At 43.2% G+C, this 20450-nt stretch overlaps 2 long non-coding RNA genes across 5 annotated transcripts; both read left to right on the plus strand.

The window, feature by feature from the left end:
• The first annotated feature begins 7426 nt into the window (after positions 1 to 7426).
• LOC132456485 (uncharacterized) lies at positions 7427 to 13277 on the plus strand. Of its 3 annotated transcripts, XR_009525487.1 has the most exons (6): positions 7427 to 7621; positions 8019 to 8335; positions 8598 to 8689; positions 9801 to 9890; positions 10829 to 10912; positions 12598 to 13277. It is a non-coding gene; the product is annotated as an uncharacterized LOC132456485 (long non-coding RNA). The 3 variants fall into 3 exon arrangements; XR_009525486.1 differs by having other exon boundaries at positions 8019 to 8689; XR_009525488.1 differs by having other exon boundaries at positions 8019 to 8689; positions 9804 to 9890.
• Positions 13278 to 18710: 5433 nt separating this feature from the next.
• Positions 18711 to 20134, plus strand: LOC132455545 (uncharacterized). Of its 2 annotated transcripts, none has more exons than XR_009525279.1 (3): positions 18711 to 18949; positions 19304 to 19424; positions 19576 to 20134. It is a non-coding gene; the product is annotated as an uncharacterized LOC132455545 (long non-coding RNA). The 2 variants fall into 2 exon arrangements; XR_009525280.1 differs by having other exon boundaries at positions 18712 to 18949; positions 19309 to 19424.
• Positions 20135 to 20450: the final 316 nt, after the last annotated feature.

Here is a 20450-nt window from a genome sequence, read left to right on the forward strand (position 1 = left end):
CTCTGCCAGGATCAAGTTAATAAAGATGGATGCTGTTGTTTCAGTGGCTTTACTGAAACAACAGCCTGCTTTTTCATACATATTGGTATCTGTTGTGCTACAGCTTTTGATTTGTCTTAAGTAGTGGTACACTGCCAGGGCAATGAAAAGCTTTAGTTTGGTACCTTACGTTAATCTCTTTTTTGCTGCAGTTGTACAGGCGTACTTAAGAAAAAAGGTAGCTAATTTTATGGTAGCTTGAGGCTAACATAATGGGCCCTATTTTAACGGTCTGAAACGCAAGTGGAAAGCGCAAAGCGCAAGTAGCTTTGTGGGCGGTTCTACGGCGCTATCGCTATTTTACCGGCGGATAAATGACACTTGCGTCGCGGCGCAAGTGTCAAAAGGGTTGGTCTGAAGCAGCCTAATTACCCGTAGGTGTGGTTTGGGCGTAACGTCCAACAAACCAATGAGAGTGCCAGCTCCCATCCCCTTTAAGAGCCATGAGCGCATTTGAATCGGACGAGTTGATATTTTGACAGCGCGTCTGCAGTCTCCGATGAGACAGATGCACATGAATTTCAAACTGCAAATGGCTCAGTTTATTGCCAAATAATATGGCCTAATTCACACATGGAATAAGGGGTTTTCTTCCACAACTTCAGAAATACTGAGTCCTCAAATAAATTTTGCCAAAGAAAACGTAAATAATATAACATATGATATGCGGTAACTGATCTATTTAATGAAATACGCAATACATTATAAACATTGTTTCTTATCAGTATTGTATGCTATCCTAATATGCATGTGTCTCCGCGGTAATAGACATTGCCATTGATTGTATTATGCGTTACGTGTTTAGTTTGCGTGTGTTTAAACAGAGCACACACGCACGCCCGCATTCATTCATTCTTTTTAACACTCACTCGCGGTAAAACAATGTTTTTCACGATCAAATACTCATCAATCCTAAAAGTTATGGGCATGTAGGCCTATACGATGTCTGTGTCAAGAAAATATGTGTTTGCTGTACGGTGTTTGCAGATGCATTGATTTAAAAGTACAACTTATTATCGCTGCATCAGCTGTTCTTTCCCAAATAATTTACCAAGAATGTGCGGCTAGGTAGATGAGAGAAGCAAAGTGTATGCGCGAGGTGCACAAGCAATCCGTATGCATCGCATGCGCATGTAGGCTATGCATCCGCCCTTAAAATAGCATCTGAACAACGCGCCACTGACTTTAAACCAGGTATTTCCTGGTCAGTAGCGCAATGGTATTCAGCAACGGCAAAATAGCGTTTGCGCCAGAACACGCCTCCTCCTTCCGCCGAACCGCCCCTTGGGGCGCATGATCAATCCCTAATTTACCGGCGAGTGGCACTGGTGGGAAAAGAACGCTCTGCGCCAGTTGTAAACTAGCAACGACACATGCGCCAGTGACTAAGTCACTTGCGCCGGATGCAAGATAGGGCCCAAAGTGTTCTCAACAGTTGTACAGGCGTACTTAAGAAAAAAGTTAGCGACTATTCAAGCTTGCTTATAGGCTAATTCATGCTAAGTTTTCTTGACAGTTGTACAGGCGTACTTAAGAAAAAAGTCAGCGACGATAGGCGCTAGCTTGTAGGCAAATTCATGCTAAGTGTTCTCGACATGGCTATTTTACATTTAACAGAGGATGCACCAGTTGGTAACTTGTGGGAACTTGGCAGCCCAGACATCCCAGAATTCACTCAAAAACGTACCTCAGAAAGGTACATTTTATAACATTTCCGTCTGCTATTTCATCACTCAATTTGCCTCTCAGAATGGTTGAAGTGAGGCCGGACTGCTTCCTCGCGAAGAACAATAATAATGAGGCGTGACAAATTGTCCCGACAAATTAAAAATAACCAAATTTCGCCGGAGGGTTCCATTAAAGAGGATCCACCGTTCAGGTGTGAAGGCCGCCCCGCCACCTCCTCTGTGAACGGGATTAACGGGGTGTCGCGTGTGGAAAACAATGCAATTGACAACCAGCCAAAACAACACAGTGGCGGGTTAAGATAATAAATTGTTGGAAATGTGTGTCTGACGGCATTGATGGATGGGAGCTCGTTTGCTGCAATTAAACCGAAGCTCATGTCGTGTTGTTATTGATTAGCTTGACGTGTGTAATCATTCATGGAGATTATAACATCAATGATTTGAGATCCAGAGAGGATTTTTAATCGGGTACAAACTCAAAACTACATTTGTTTTTCTTTCCCCATCGGGCTGATTCATACTATAAACCACACACACAGACACACAGGAAACAACGCAAACAATCCGGCTGATGAATAGGATTTCTAAACCGCTTTTAGTTCTCAGCTAAAATCTGCAGAGGTCAGAGGTCGTTCGGACAACAGACAGGAAAGGAGATGAACGGAGACGAAACCAGGACATAATGTTCCACTGCCTTGTGTTTCCTTTGTGTTCACCCAGCGCCTACACAATCCATCAAGCGTTAAGGCTACCTGTGTGTGTGTGTGTGTGTGTGTGTGTGTGTGTGTGTGTGTGTGTGTGTTTGTGTGAGTGTCTGCGTGTTTGTGTTGCGCCCTGTGTGTGTGTGTATGTTTGTGTGTGAGTGTGTGTGTGTGTGTACGTTGCATGCTATTGTGTGTGTGTGTGTGTGTTGCACCGTGTGTGTGTGTTGCCCCCTATGTGTGTGTTGCGCCCTGTGTGTTTGTATGTGTGTGTGTGTGTGAATGCCCGTGCGTGTGTGCTTCGCTAGACATAACTTTGTTTCAAATCCCTCTACAATGTCAGATTTTCTCAGCCTCAAACAATAGAGGTTTCGACCCCATGTCCAACGTGATGGCATGACTATGGGAATGATGAAGACGCGTGTGTGTGTGTGTGTGGCTGTGTGTGTATTTACGAAGGTGTAAGTGAGCGTGTGACTGTGTGTGTGTGCGTGCGTGCGTGTGTGTGTGTGTGTGGGTGTGTAGTTATAATTGAGTGTTACTATGTGAGAGTGTGTCTGTCTGTCTGTTTGTGTGTGTGCATGCGTGCGTGTGCGTATGTGTGTACCAGACAAATGACCCCGCATTAGTTCTCTCTGGAACATGAGTGGGGTTCTGAGCAGCCTCACCCCTCGCCCTCTCCCCCTCACACACACTTTTCCCACAATGCATCGCTGGCATGGGCACACTAAGCGCCTGTCAATCCACACCAAGGGGCGGGAACACAGGAGGGTTCCTCACAAACTCACACACACCACCACCACCACCACCACCACCGTGACCACCACCACCACCACCGTGACCACTACCACCACCACTACTACCACTTCTAAACCACCCTCACCACCACCACCCCCACCCTCACGACCACCACTAACTCAACCCCCACCTCCACTAACTCAACCCCCACCACCACCACCACTAATTTAAACACACACAGACGGCCCATCGACCATGGGACCCGGTGGACTGGCCATCCACAGCTCTCTCTCTCTGTCTCTCTGTCTCTCTCTCTCTCTCTCTCTCTCTCTCTCTCTCTCTCTCTCTCTCTCTCTCTCTCTCTCTCTCTGTCTCTCTCTCTCTCTCTCTCTCTCTCTCTCTCTCTCTCTCTCTCTCTCTCTCTCTCTCTCTCTCTCTCTCTGTCTCTGTCTCTGTCTCCCTCTCCCATCCTTCGCCCTCCAGATTACAAAATGCTCCATCTCCGTCTGTCGTGTTTTTTCAGGCCATTGACCCAACGTCTCTGTCTCGAAGAGGGATTGTCTTTTTCACTGAAGAGTTCTCCTCATCTCAAGTCTCTCACACCCTCGAGATTTAATTTCAAGATGTCCTCTCATTTCTCTTTCTTTTGTGTCAATTTTTCATGTTATTTCAGTCCATTATTCAGTCCCTGAATAACCTCCTCCGCGGAGACGACCTTGTCACTTTTGTGGCGACAAAAGTTATATTCATACATTTTATTTTGGATGGCACATTCTTTCAAAGTTTTCCGTATTTTGAGTCGGAGGTCACCGGGAATGTTATTTTAGCCGCATTGCCATCAGGAGGACTGCGATTCCATGGATCAATACCACCTTGTCTTCGGTTCAGGTGCTTGCATTTGTGTAGACTCTTTGGATTACCTCTGTCACTGTTGCCGGCAGTTGTTTGCTAAATCTATATTTTATACCAAAAATGTTACTGTTACCTGTCAATATTTGTTTATTGGCCTCCTGGCCAGGTCTCTCTAGGAAAAGAGATTTTAAATCTCAATGAAACATTTATCTGGTTAAATACAGGGTTAACAAAACAAAACAAAACAAAACAAAAAAAAATATATATATAGATATATATACAGTATATATATATATATATATATATAGGGCTGGGTATCACGGCCAAGTTCCTGAATCGATTCGATTTCGATTCTGAAGGCTTTAAATCGATTAATCACGATTCGATTCGATTCGATTCGATTCAATCCGAATCGGTTCCATCTGCTCCTAGATCTTAAGTTGTAAGGAAATATTCTTTATAGGCTATCATCATTAATTCATCACTAAAATCATTAATTGTGACTAAAATCTTGTAGTTGTGACTGTTAATTAACATCCTTAGCAAGATTTTACATTCTATTCAACGTGATGGCCTGCCTAATTCAATATATTAATGAAATTATCTCCATGCAACACACTGCAAAAGACATGTTTTTATTTTGTAGGCTACATTAATGACAATCCAGGCAACTATAAACAAAACTGCCTCCATCTTCCTAAAAGATATAAATATAACCATTGTAAAGATTATACCATTTAAGATAAAATATTCAAGTATTGTAAAACTCCTTAAATTCATATTTTTTCAACATATTTACAAAAAAATAAATAAATAAATAAAAAAATAAAAAATCGATCTCATGCCCTGTGAATCGATAGCGTGAAATTTAAACGAAATCGATCCAAAATCGATGAAATCGATTTTTTTACCCAGGCCTATATATATATATATATATATATATATATGCAAGATTGTATGTATTTTATCCCCTTGCCATGTATTTTTAACACAAATAAATCATAGTTATTTGCAATTATATGATTACGTGCAATGCATGTAATCATATAATCTTTTATCGTACAACTGTAGAATATATTACAGCTATATTGTCTAGCCTGGGCCTGAAGTGTAATTTTAGCCTCACCTCAGAGAAATTATAACCATTATAAATATTATTTAGTAAAACCATTGTATTTGTGGAACAAATTAGCGTATTCTTTGTTTTAGCAGTCTGCGGTACGCCTTTGATGCAGGTGTGAGTACCAGATGTGCTCGGCTGCCAGATCGGCTCGGGTGTCCTAGAGGCGCAATAATGACGCACTTCCTGTAAACAATGTCATTAAATGCACATGCGCGTCACTCAGTAGCCAGTGTATCAGCGATATGTAAATGTATTCATTGCTAAGCTTTTTCAATGATTTTGCTTAAAAATGGTAAGTTAGATATGGGCCCATAATTGTTCATGAGTGATGTTTCTATGTTGTTCTTTTCTTAGAAGTGACTTGATGACTGTTGATGACTTTTGTTTTTAACAAGCCTTGATTTCATAAATCTACAAGTAAGTAATTTAATTGCTAAGCAAATGTATAGAATAAATCATACAAAAGTCATACGATTGCTTAAAATAATACCTCAAATGGTATTGGAATTCAAATGTATTTAATCAGTCCTTCAAAAGTCTTAAAAATGCCAGTACATTGGGATTGGGATTTTGTCAGATATTTTTTTCTCATGTTGTTATTTATAAATCCCCAAATAATTTAAGCAGAAGCATCCATCAGTCAAAAAATGCATCTCACATTTGCACCTTAGTAAGTTAGTTCAGTATGGCATTTAATGTGGTTTTAGAAATTCAAGTCTGAGTCTATGACTACAACAAGATTTCTGTCTTGGTGTTTGCTTTCTAACATAACAGCTGTGCACTGACTTTTAATTGTTCATCCCTTTCACCAAGGACCATTACTTCAGTTCTTTCATTGTTCAATTGAAGACAATTTTGGCACATCCAGTGATTGAAGTAGTTATTTAGCTGTTGATAAACAGCTTTTTCAATGATTTTGCTTAAAAATTGTAAGTTAGATATGGCTTGATGACTGTTGTTTTCAGAGCCTGTGAGAATACACCTGTGCGATATCGCTACTGCAGGCCACATGAATAAAAAAAAAAATATATATATACAAATATGTCAGTGTGTATGCCTGTGTGTGTATCCAAACACATACACTGCAATTCACATACACACATACAGCTCAATGTAAAACCATGAAAACATCATGCTTTGATCCCACGGCCAATTGAGGATATATTCATGAATGTGGCAACACATTATATACATTCTTAATATAGGCCTACCTTGAAAGTTTTACTATTTTACAGATGTTTGTTAAATTATAGAGCAAAGATACCTCTAGTGGATATGAGGAAAATGTAAAAAAAATGTATTGTTATTAGTTGTATAGGCAAGGATACAATTAATTGAACATCTGGAAAATCATAAAAAAAAAATCAATTTTCAAGGAATAGGATGAATATCGAATACGAACACATTCATGAATTCATCCTCAAATCACCATGGGATCTAAACATGCCGTTTTTTATTGATTTACATTAAGCTGTTCCTCAGTTGTATCAATGTATTGTCTTATTTATTCTGTTTTGTATGAGCAAATAAAATCTCATCAATCATATGACTGTCCAAGTACTTCATTTTCAGTTAATATAAACTAGAAAATACTGTCTTAATATCTAACTTTAACAATGCCAATCCTTACTTTAACATCTGTGAAAATAAAAATATGCATTCATCAGTGCTTTTAGACGTGTTTCCAAGACGTGTGAGAGAACGGGCTCCGTTCAATGAAATCAAAGAGCACCATTTATAAACAACACTTCCGGGTTTTGTCCGTTGGCTTGTGTCGATGCGTCAAGTGTCGATACGTCATCTGTAAGCGCAGGACCCCGAGCCGATCTGGCAGCCGAACACATCTGGTACTCGCACAGGCACAGTTTTGTCTTTTAGAGCTCAACCTGCAAAGACACAACAGTGGCATCTTGTGGTGACGCAGGGGACAACATCAACTCATCAATGTGTTGCGTCGGCTTGGCTTGTTTTCAATTCATTGTTCCACACACTACCCCATGTAATCCACTCACACAAAGAAGACTCAATCCAGCGCAAGCTTCTGACAGCTAAGCATATAAGCTAGCCACTAGCCCCTACCTTTTACTGTTTGAACCGAATTGAGGCATGCTTATTCACTAAATGAATACAATTCTGAATGGGAGTTTCCTGACCAGGTGGGTGTTCTTCTTGTCATCAATGAATCGCCATGGATACCCTCCCACCTGCCGAGGACAATTAAGCCCAAATCGGTTACACCTGTGCATTGCAGAGGTTTTATATGCTCTACCCCTGAGTTTGATAACACAAGGCTGTTGCTGCTGTGTGTTGCATTCTACACGTTCACAGCTAACACATTTATGAGTTCTGTTTGAACCATGATCCATTAATGTTAATCTAAAACAATATAATTGAATTGGTTGTAGAGGAAACCATAGGCGTACGTGATTACCAGGATCTTCATCCGTTTGTGTTGCTGTTGGAAAACACTATCACTTGAAGTGAGTCATGTATTTCATATATTTAAAGGTTGAAAAACTCTCGACCTTAGGACGAAGGTAGAGGCAGGCTGTGTTGAGAGGCTGTTGAAATAAATGGTAGCTTCAAGAGCATTTTTAAACCTGTATTCTTGCAATGAAGTGTTCCAAAACCATTACTGTCTTGTCTTCTGTCGTGATGCCTCTCCTAATTCACGGTTCACGAACGGTGCTCCCCATTGTGAGAGGGGGAGAAAGTTGGAGATGTTCCAGTTGTATGTCAAATGAATGGGACATTTCAGCGATGACTCAGTCTTGCAAAGTCAACCTTAACCTCATACCACCAGCTAATGAGACACTCTAGCATTCTCTTGAGTGTTTGATTGTGTTTTGGCACCACTAACTCAAGTGTTTCTTTCAGTGAACCCTGCAGCGGTGGTGATGGACGGCAGAGAGCCTCACAATACCATGAGTGGGCTTGCTCTCAGAGGAAAGGAAGAAATAAATAGTATCCTTTTGACAAGCTGAAGTCTACCAGCATATATTCAATCGTGAATACCTGCCTGTCCTTGAAAAGCAAAGGTTCAGTTCAGGGAAATTATTGTGGAACAAGGTACCTTATTTTTGTAGATTTGGGCTGTATTTACAAATGTAAAATACTTGGTATTCAATGCAGTCGCTTGTCAATTCTGATTGAATTTAGTTTTGCAGTACACATCACTTGACACTAGAGGCCAGGTATGTCTTCATCTCACTGTAACTGAGTCAAAGACCCTAATATTGTTTCCTTCCGTTTGTATGTTGTAACCATAATTTAAATATTTGTTGTAGTTTGGTTCTTTAATTGCTTTAATGGGAAACTGAAACCACTGGGCAAATTAGTGTTTGCTATTCGCCAATTCTTCAAATTATTGGTGAATAATTGGGTGACATCAAGCAGAGTTACCTGTCGTACAGCTGTGTGTTAACTCTCTCGCGGTTTACTTTGTTTTCTCATTAGGTTGGTCCCATGTTGTTGGTGACTTGGACGGTGAGCAAAGACCACAAGAGCAGGAGGAATCCCGCACCAGGGAGAGCAACGATAGAACCTAGGTACTGTCAGTGCCCCTGTTTCATCACTGTGTGTGTGTGTGTGTGTGTGTGTGTGAAAAAAAAAAGAGTTAAGAATAATTCCCATTCCCTTAAACTTTGAATAGTGGATCATTGTAAAATCTCACCCGTGACGACGTGACACGAGTGAGAAGTGTCAACCCAGAGGTCTGCTGGAAGCTCGATAGACCAGTGTACCAGCATGACCAGTGCACTGTGCCAACCTGTAGGCTGTGCAGCAGTCATACATCTAGGTGAACAGTCCCGTGTGTTTGTTTACCACTCGCTCATTGGTGCTTGTGGTAACCACTTTGCCATTTGTGTTTTTACCACATTGGGTGTGTGTCACTGTTGTTTGTTTGTGTGCGTGTGTCACTGTCGTGTGTGTGTGTCACTGTCGTGTGTGTGTGTCACTGTCGTGTGTGTGTGTCACTGTCGTGTGTGCGTCAATGTGGTGTGTGCGTCACTGTCGTGTGTGTGTGTGTGTCTCACTGTCGTGTGTGTGTGTGTGTGTCTCACTGTCGTGTGTGTGTGTCACTGTCGTGTGTGTCAATTTCTCATTGGTTAGCACAATTTTGTCCAAGCAATCGTAATACAATTTCACATCACAAGTAAAGACATGAAAACATATTTGAATGGCTACTCACACCCACCTGGTGATAGAATGGGAGCCTAGGCCACTTCACAGGATTACACTCTTAATACTGTAAATATACATGTAACAAAAAAGAGTTAAGAATAATTCTCATTCCTTTAAACTTTGGCAGAACTGCAGTTTTATATATATATATATATATATATATATATATATACTGGATGGATCAGTCTTCCAGCACAACCAGTGGATGTTGCAGATTTTCAAACGGCTTGTAATGGCTGTTCACGTTAACAACCGGAAGTAAACTTCTCTCTACTCATTAACTTAACACCCTCACCCTGTTACATGAACGCACCAGGTTCAAAATATGTATGAGCGCCACCTGGGTTTGTCTTACGATTCTGCTGCTTCTGTGGAAAGACCTTAGCTACATGCCTTCCCCAAGTAAATTTAACTGGGGGTTTAGCCTGCGTGTTGCGATTTAATTATAAACTCTATAATTATGTGATGTTGTAGCAGCTGCTCACCAAGCGGTGTCAGGGGACACCTGCCGGTCATAAGCCAACAAACTCGGCTGGACCTGTGAGGAGATGGTCAACCGCTACGGTAAGCCAGGCTACGGTAAGCCAGGCTACGGTAAGCCAGGCTACGGTAAACCAGGCTACGGTAAGCCAGACTACGGTAAGCCAGGCTATGGTAGGCAGCCTGTGGCCCTACTGAGGAAAACTAAGATGGAGGTTAATGCTCAGAGGGATTGTTAACTTTTTTTTGTCCCTGCGTGTCTGATCAGCGTTCCCACTGTTCTTTAAAGAGGCTGATGGCTTCACTTTGGAGGAATTAACCCCTGGCTTCGGTTGAGACTAAGATGATCTGCTTTAACTGTATCACTGTGCTCTAACCCTTTTCTTTAATAACGTCCTTACCAAACCGCAAATCTGTTTCGAGTCATTTGTTTGTTAAGCACAGGTGTGCCTCATTGATACTACTGATTTTCATTCAGGGTGTTTAGCATACGTATCTGAAGCAGCTTAAAATCATTACATTTTTCAGAATAAACGACAATTAGTGCTGTCAATCGAGCTAAATATCAACCAAAATGTTTGTTTATTTGAGTGTGTACCTCTGATCCCCTCGCTCTGCCTCAGTAGTTTGGACAAGGGTGGATATAGTAGTGAACTATGTTCATGTCCCTGCCTGAGTGGTTGAAGAACTGATTGTCTGAAGCTCACTGGCCACATTAAACAAGAGGCCTCACCAACTTCCTCGTTATTGAAATGTTCAATCTTTCTCAGAGATATTGTTTCCTTCTGTTTGAACGTTATTCCATTATTTAAATATATATTCTAGTTTAGTTCTACCCGATTGAGCCTAAATGCAGATCCTTAATTGCCGTAATGGGAAACTGAACCCACTGGGCGAATTAGTGTCTCCTGTTCGCCAGTTTTGCAAATTATTGGAGTGTATAATTGGCTGTCAAGCAGGGTGACCTACCTGTAGTGCAGCTTGGTGTTAACTCTTTTGGTTTACTTTGTTTTCTCATTAAGTGGTGTGTTGGTGAAATTTACGTTGAGGAACGACCACAAGAGCAGTAGGAATCCAGCACCACGGAGAGCAGCCATGGAAACTAGGTACAGTCAGTGCCCCTGTTTCACCACCAGGTGGCGGTGTGATTAGAAATGACCCAGATGAACGCTAAACAGACCAGTCTACCCAGTGGACTGTACCAACTTGTAGGCTGTCCAGCCGTCATACATCTAGGTGGACAATTCGTGTGTGTGGGTGTGTGAACCACCCACACATGCGTGCCCCTTTCACAGGGCAGATATTTAAAGGCCTTATAATAGCTACTCGCACTCACCTGCTGGTAGAAAAGGATCCCTTTAAAGGACGCTTTGCAGGATCACACTGTTAATTATGTTGGGAATATATGTAGCAAAAAAATTAAAATCATTCCTATACCTTTAAACTTTGAATAAATACTTTTTGGTTCAATTGCCCTCCCTGACAGTGAACTTAAAACAAGTTGTGTGATAATTACATTTTTAACCTTTTCTTTTTCACTTCGTCGCTCATAACACTAATAATCACACTGCTCTACATGTATGTGCCAGGGAACAGGTAGTAGACTTCTCTTAACTCCATAAAGGGGGGATATTATACCACCAGGTGTGAGTGTGATCAGCCATTACAAGCCGCTTAGTGAGAAATCTCCCTTTGTCACTAAAAAGCGGGGAGAGGCAGATTTTCAAACAGCTTGTAATGGCTGATCACGCTCACACCAGGAAGTAGACTTCTCTCTACTCGTTAAGTCTACTACCCTAACCCTATTACATGAACACACCAGGTTAAAAATATGTATGAGCGCCATCTGGGTTTGTCTTACGATTCTGCTGTTGCTGTGGAATGGCCTTAGCTACATGCCTTCCCCACGTTAATTTAACTGGGGGTTTAGCCTGCATGTTGCGCTTTAATTATAAGCTCTCTAGTTATGAGATGTTGTAGCAGGTGCCAGTGGTGTCACTTTGCTGTTTTATTCGGGCTAAAGCCTCGGACGTTATTTAATTAGCCCTGAATATGATCTTTGGGAATAAATAACTAAAAATATTTGTGTGTGTGTGTGTGTGTGTGTGTGTGTGTGTGTGTGTGTGTGTGTGTGTGTGTGTGTGTGTGTGTGTGTGTGTGTGTGTGTGTGTGTGTGTGTGTGTGTGTGTGTGTGTGTGTGTGTGTGTGTGTGTGTACTTATAGTTTGTATCTATTGTGGCAGACGCCAGGGAGCAGTGAGGGGAGTGGGAGGTCTGGCAACCTGCTGGCTCCGCCACCAAGCCATATATGGACTTCCTCACTTTAACGAGGTGAGCCTGGGGATCATTAAGCAGGGGTGCTTGGGCTTAAAAGAGCTAGCAAACGACAGACAGGGGAGGTTGGAGCTTGAGCTGGTGCTAGGGCTAGCACAGGACAGGCAGGATCTGTGTGATCGCCTGGAAGCACGGATCGGGCCGAGGGAAAGAATTGTACTGTTTCATATAAGAGGTGGATGACCCTTTTCCCACCCTGGTTGGATTTGCGAGGTAAATAAACCATTCGGCTTTGGACCTGCTCACGTGTTGTCATAATATCTGTTCAACTTGGTAGCGTGGAAACCCCACTGGCCCGCTACGAGGATGCCCGCTACGAGGATGAGGAGGATGCTTGCTAGTAATCCCAGGCAAAGTGCAAGCAATTTGCATCATACTAACTTTAGTATAAATTGCTTGACGTTCATGATGTCTGAAGTTGAAATCTTAAGATTTGCCGTTTTCTTTACACCACACAGGAACAACCATGGAAGCACTGTTGAGAAAACTGTTGGAGGCGAACAGGGCACAGCTAGCCAGTAGCCTGGAGCTGCTGGGAGTGCTGACAGCCGGTCATGTCGGCAGGGCTGCAGGTGCGGCAGTGTCCTGCCCAGGGCCCCAGCAGGTTTGTCTCGCCGCAAGAGACGCAGCCGCTGCCGCAAGAGAGACGCAGCCCCCGCCGCCGCAATAGACGCAGCCCCCGCCGCCGCAAGAGACGCAGCCGCCGCCGCCGCAAGAGACGCAGCCGCCGCCGCCGCAAGAGACGCAGCCGCCACAAGACCGTAGGTCTGGCAACCTGCTGGCTCCACCTCCAAGCCATATATGGACTTCCTCACTTTAACGAGGCGAGCCTGGGGATCATTAAGCAGGGGTGCTTGTGCTTAAAAGAGCTAGCAAATCACAGACAGGGGAGGTTAGAGCTGGTGCTGGTGCTAGGGCTATCACAGGACAGGCAGGATCTGTGTGATCACCTGGAAGCACGGATCGGGCTGAGGGAAAGAGATGGGTGGAAAGAATTGTACTGTTTCATATAAGAGGTGGATGACCCTTTTCCCACCCTTGTTGGATTTGGGAGGTAAATAAACCATTTGGCTTTGGACCTGCTCTCGGTGTTGTCATAATATCTGTTCGACTTGGTAGCGTGGAAACCCCACACCCACTGGCCCACTACACTATATTAAGTTTCTTTGGTGTGTCTATTTTGTGTCTGTGTTTATCTTTATGGTGTGTGTATATATGGTTTGTATCTATCGTGTGTGTGCGTGCATATGGTTTGCATCTATATGTTGTGTGTATCAATATTGTGTCTGAATCTGTGTGTATCTGTGGTGTGTGTGCATATGGTGTGAATCTATATGGTCTTTGTCTGTATTGTGTGTGTGTGTGTGTGTGTTGTCGTGGGAAGGCGATGAATCCAGTTTAACCAGTGAATGAGTCTCTCTGGTCTCTTTGATGAAAGCTTCCTTCTCACTCCTCAAAGGGCCGTTCAGGATGCTGCCAAGTTACGGTTGCAATGGAGACGGTATCTCGCAGAGCAGATGTTCTTGTGTGTTAACATCGCCCTCTGCTGTCCATATCCGCTCACTACACACAGGGATGCAAGATCACCCTTGACTTCCTTATGAATCTAAGTATGAATCTAAATCAGTCAAATCAGGCTCATCCCTTTAATTAAAATGAGGGAGGTCATTTAAGATCAAACACAGAGCTGAAATCGCCTCTCACTGTTACCAAGGTGACCAGAGGGCGCCGAACCTGCGTGGAGTTTTACTAATTAGCTCCACTGCCGCAGCTCGCCTGCCAAGTGGTTTCTTAATCAGTTAATTGGTTTCATCTGGTGCGTTTCACTTAAGAAGGAACCGCACAGTACGTTTGTGTCCTGTTTGGCTGTTTTGAAGTTAAGAGAAGCATCTCATCTGAACCTGATGTGAGTAAAATTGTTTGGCAAAGCATAACTGATTCGACTTGTATGTTGAATATAATTCACTGATAATGTGTGAAGGAAATCGGGGATTGTGGTGGATTAACTCATTTGAAATTTAAATAATGATTCTACCTGAAAGTGATATTTTAGAGACCATACATTCAAACTTGTCAAAGTAAGAGGTAAATCACTCTGGACTAATGACGAGTCAAGTAAGTCAAATAATGAGTATAACTTGTATCAAAAAGATGGATTAGTTAATTATCTTAATCATTGTTTAAAAGTTGGATGATCCCAAAAGCCCTGAATTTGTATTGACATTCATTTATCTGATTTAATGGAGATGGTAGATGTTGAACTGTGGGATGGTGCCCAAGTTTGGGGACCATGAGTGAACTGTTCCTTCCTTCAAAGGTCTGTCATGGATGTTCAACTGCAGTTCTGTGAGTATCCCAACTTAACCCTGAAGATGAACTGCAAACTGTAAGTCATTAATTTATCATTACTCTTGGGCACATTGATGTATTTTGGCTTCCTGGTGAGTTAACCCATTACCTATGGTTGATCTGAGTAGTAAGGTGTTTTATTGGTTCATGGGTTACTTAGGTGTTTGGTTTATGTTGGTTTTAATGATTTGTTAAAATGGTTACAGGCTCCAAGTTATTGTTGTAAGCTGGAGTAATGGGTTGGGTTCTGATACCTTCAGTCTTCTTTCATGCTACTCTCCTGAGCTCAACATCTTCATCACATGGGTGTTGCTTTCAGGGCCGTTGCACCAAATCCTGGGCCCTGTATATGTATACAAGAGGTATTGATGGGCCCCCCCCTCCCCGAATTCCCCCTACCAGCCCCCTGCGCTGAATTGTTGACGGGGGGGGGGGGGGGGTAGAGAGCAATTGTAATTCAAAACTGTAAAAAAAAAAATTCCCCCGCAGTCCGTCGGCCCTGGTTGCTTTACTGATGAGGGTGTGGTCTGGGTGAGCGGAGGTGCATACTGGGATACAGAGCTGGCTGAATTCTACAGGTCTGTAGACACGCCCCCTCAGGGGAAACAGAGTGTTTGAGAAACTGTTGTGACGTCAGTTACATGAACTAGAATGTTCTGAAAGATGGAGACAGGGATTCAGAAGGAGAAACACCAGGGGGAGATGAGGGGGCACCTCATCTCAACGACTAAAACAAAACTTCAGTCTGACACAGAGAACCATGGAACACATTCAACAGTCCCCTCCATGCATCGTGACTCCTCAGGAACAGTTTCATTTCCAAGAAGGTCTTATTTGGGGCCATCCCCAGATGGATCCTGCTCCTCAAGAGCCATCCCCCTCCAATGGGTGGTCTTCTGAACAGATGACCTCCATCCTGTCCTCAGGCTGACTAAAGCTGCACCGTTTGCATCTGTGAAGGCCCCCATTCAAGAAACCACTGGACTACAAAGACATGACTTCAGAGACGTCTAATCAACCTGGGACACATTTTGGAGACGCCAAGCATAATCCATCACCAATGTGGGACGCCACTGAAGAATGTTGTACATAATTTACGTCTCTGGAGACATTGGTTGTTCTGTTCTGGTTGCCCTGGCAGGAGAGCTTGGGGTGGATGATGGAATGTTATTTGGCATGAGGTTTTTACCCTGCATGATTGTTTGGCATTTTATGGCTCAGTGGTGTGTGTGTGTGTGTGTGTGTATGGGTTTGACATGAGATGGATGATTTTTGAGCATTGCTAGGGTTCTACTGTGTGTGTCTCCCACTCACACCTGGCATGGGGTTCTACATGCCTTTTCTGGGTACTGTGTGTGTGTGTATGTCCGGCTTGCTTTGACAGTGATAATGTTCATACAGGGGTCTGTGTGATTGGCTTGGGATATTGGAATGGTCAAATAAATCATACCTGATGGACGGCCACACGTTTACTGATGGGCCTCCAGAGCGACACTGCGGAGCGATATCCAACACCCTGGAAAGAAAGGACAGTATCCAACTAAAGTGTAAAAGGATGCAAGCGGCGTGTTCAGATCAGTCTCTTCAAACTAGGACTACACCAAACAGGATCAATGGCGGATGGACACCAAAAGGAATTCCACAAGGAGAGTCTGACATTGGAAATGGACCTAAATGGATATTCAAGATGACCTTCAGACCTGTAATGAGACGGCTCTTCCTACCTGGCTGGATTGATGGAGAGCCCTGTGGATCTTGTCTTGCTCTCAGTTGCACGTCTTCTCAGGCTGAACTGTATTTGTTTCGGACAGGACGAGATGAACGATTTGTTCCCTTAAATCAGAACCAATCTGGGAACTCCAACTAGTGCGCCCTTCGAGCTGAAGTTGTGCTTTTTCAGCTGAGGAGGTAATGAAACCTTCACTGGGGCTTCAAGGTGTTAAGAGGAGAATGTTTCAAAGTGTTCCATGGTACTCTGATGAGGACTGTTGTTGTGTTCCACTGGCTGAGAGGAAGAACCCTCACATCTTCCTCTTGGCCTTTCTCCTCTGAGAATCCTGGCGCCATCTTGAAGGATATTCCAGCTCATGTAACTGATGTCACGACAGATTCTCAAACACTTGGTTTCTCCTGAGGGGCGTGTCTATAGAACTGAAGACTTCAGACAGCACTGTATCCCAGCATGCATCTCTGCTCACTCAGACCACACCCCCATGATTAGGATGCAACACGAGTGAGTTTTATAAGTAACGAGGGAGCAGACAAAGGTGATTAGAACACAATGGCATTTCAAGTCTGTAAATCTTTGAACCATGAAGATGGTTGGAAAGTTCAGGAATTGGGCTTTTTATTATGGGCAGTCCTTTCACTCGGATGCCCACTTCTCACTGGACCTGTACATGTGTTGGCTGGCATGATTTGCTGTTGGTGATGAGGCGATCAAGGTGACGTTGCAGGGATATGGTCGGCTCTCTGTGAGCTCAACGTTTAGATTTGCTCTGTATGGTTTTTACCCTGAATAATCTAGATAATTGTAAAATGTAGACACGGTTCTGTATTGAATGATTCCAGGATTTTAGGTTTAAAGTTGTCGTGGGACGTACATGGTAGTTTGGTTCTTCGTACGGTTTTGAGTGATATAACTTGTACACACTGGGTGCATAATAATGTAAAGGTACACTGAATAGTAGTAGTATTGACCAACAGCAACAAACAGATCTCCTCAAGGTAAGTCTGTTGGCTGTGTTTTAATGAAGACCATCGCTGGACTTCAGGATCTTCCTCCGTTCAGCTCAAGGTGAGGCGCTGGTTCTGTTTTTTCTTTGGTTGGTTCCGGCCGGAATGTTCGGATTCCTGTCGGACGGTTCGTGCTTCCCGCCGTGGAAGGTTCTGAGTGCGGTCACTTGATTTAGTCTCAATGGTTAGCATAGAACGTTGTAGTCTTGACAACCATAACAAACCACCTGGCAGTTAGTTGGACGGGAGTCCCCTGAGGGAATCTGGCGGAACGTTGTGGATTGTATTTGCGTAACCTCGAGCCGTTGCCAACGGAAACTATTTTTCAGTCGTTTCCATTTGGAATTATTCCCTTATCTTAAACCACTTAAGTTTGATATTAAATAAATACTGACACATACGTCGTACAATATGTTGATAATTTCTGATGGTTGCGCCGTACTTTTAACCACGATGACCGACGTGACGGAACTCTCGCTGCGTACATGACGGCGTTCTTCTTGCGGGCCCATTTTTGACATCAGTGAAGGCTGAAAATCATTTCAAGGTGGAAGACAATTTGACATTTCTTCAAAGGAACCCAGCACCTGAATATGGTTAGTGTTCTTTGTTACTTCAGCTATTGTACGTTCTAAATGTCTGCTGTCATTAATTGCCACAGAAGTTAAACCCTACCCAATGGAATGACGTTAAACAACGATTGTGGTGCAGAGTTACCAACTGGATAATATTAAAGCTAAAATAATGGCCGTCCTTCCCACATGTTGCAGTAGAAGATACTCTAGAACTGTACAAGGTTAAAAAGGTAACATGTAGTTTGTCCCAAGGTGTCTGCCTCCTCACCCAGAGCAAGACCTTCACCTCCTCACCCAGAGCGCAGACCTCCACCTCCTGCCAGAAGTCCTCCAGAACAGGTCAGTGCTCTGGTGTGTGAGCAGAGTCTGCTCAGGTCAGTTTCAATGCATGGCCTGAACCACTTCTTTAAACTTGTGGACTGCTCTGTCTTCATTCCCAAAAACGGGATGCTCATGTCTGTTCTCAAGTATTTTCTAGCCTTGAGTTATAAAAGAATAGTTAAATTAATTGTGTAACTCGGTTTCGGATGAGTCAATTAAGTTTATTGTTTGGCAAATGCTGATATAAATCTGCTGCTGTAGCTGAAAGGAGAGGCTGGGGACCGGAGGCTTGTGGTGCCAGGATGGACCAGAGACTGAGGCTGGAGACCAGGGGCCTGCAGCACCGGACCAGAGGGTAACCATCACCAAGCTCATCTGAAACACTAAAATCCACGGTAGTTTAGGTCTGGTTTTGATCATCTTATGACTTTAAATCCGTGCCAAGCTGTGATTTGAGTTAATTCATACGGGGGTTATGCAAGAGTCATATGAGCCATTATTGTTACTAGTGCTGCTACGACCGTAGAGGATGAATTGCTGAACGTGACGATCTGTGTTTTCTTACTAGAACGTGTTTCTGGAGCGGAGGCGAGTTGTTAGGGGAGCCGTAAATCTGGAGGATGACCATCACTCTACCAACAAGGATTGTAAGTTTGTTTTAACCTAACAAAGTGGAAATAAAGGGCTTAAAAATAAGACAAACTACATGTTTGTTACCAGACGTTATGGCCAGACTTGCGCTGTTTGTTCCAGACCAGGACTTTGGCTGAGGAGAGCTGATGGAGGAGCCAAGACTCTGGAGGACATCACTCTACCAACCAGGATCCTCGTAAGTTTGCATAAAATAAATGGAGTGGACTTGTTGTAACGCAGAATTAGTTTGTCCAGTACAAGTTACGGCATACTACTGTGGTTGTTTACCAGACAAACTACAGCTGCTACTTTCTTACGTGACATTAGAGCCCAATTACTCCTGTGTTTGTTACCTTGCATTAGAGCCCAACTACTCCTGTGTACGTTACCTTACATTAGAGAAAAACTACTACCGTGTTTGTTACCTTACATTAGAGTCCAACTAGTCCTGTGTTTGTTACCTTACATTAGAGACAAACTACTACTGTGTTTGTTACCTTTCATTATAGACAAATTACTACCGTGTTTCTTACCTTACATTTGTAACCAGACCAGGAATCTGGAGGACTGATGGAGAAGCCGTACATCTGGAAGGCAAATCCTGAGGACAACCAGGACTCTACCATCAAGGATTCCTCATAAGTTTGCATTATCTGGACATAGTGGACTAGGTAGGGGGTTGGGAGTTCAACTCTCAAACCACTGGTGCCAGGTTCAAGTCCTCAGAAGCCTGCCTAATCCTTAATGACTTATCTTTGGTTCAGATAATGTTGCATCTTTTGAATATTGAACCTAATCAATGTCCTTGTTTGGTCCGGGCAGACACACCTGAGCTGAACCTCACCTGATCCTGTTTGGTCGGGGGCAGACACACCTGAGCTGAACCCACCCTGATCCTGACATCCTGCTGGTCCCGTCTCCTCAGTTCATCTGAGCCTCGTCCTCGAGAGGACCTGCTGAGCTCAGTGGTCTGAGGCTGATGAATCAATGACCTCCAGTGGGAGTGATCTTCTTGACCCCACATGTACCCGTGTGCTTCCACACGCCTTTCCTTCATGTCTGTCACTAACCTCACTACTTGACAACTCTCTACTCCTTCCCCTTCTTCCTTCTCCGTGGTTCGAACCTTTACACTGAAGGCGCGTCTTCCTGCCCTCAGAGGGTTCAGCGTTAGGGTTGAGAGTCAGGGTTTAGAGTCAGGGACAGAGCTGGTCAGGGAGGACTGCTTTTACACAAACCTCTTCACTTGCATTCGGAATGGTGGTGACATTTTGAAAAGATTAATTTGGGAAAATGTTTTCCTCTGCTTTCCTTTACAAAATTGTATTAAACGTCTGTCAAGTGTTTTTGTTTATATATTAAAATCCCACATTGACTTCTAGATGTTTGGTGCAGTTCATTTAATTGTCCTTTAACTTGGTTAATGTCAAGCTAAACTCCTGCAAGACATTTAATATACATGATTGTTATTCAGCAATGTTCACATAATCCATTTTGTAAAAATATGAAACCTCTATTACTACTAAATTCAAGCCTATTCATGTATTCAACAATGTACATACTGCCCCGCAGGCCATACTCTGCTACTACAACATGTTCAATCCACCAACCCGTCTCACATCAATGTACTATAGCTACGTTGGTTCAAACGGAAAATGTAGTTTGGTGTGAGACTGTTGTCCTGCAGAGGGAGCTGT

The sequence above is a fragment of the Gadus macrocephalus genome, chromosome 4, assembly GCF_031168955.1.
Source record: "Gadus macrocephalus chromosome 4, ASM3116895v1".
Classification (NCBI taxonomy): domain Eukaryota; kingdom Metazoa; phylum Chordata; class Actinopteri; order Gadiformes; family Gadidae; genus Gadus; species Gadus macrocephalus.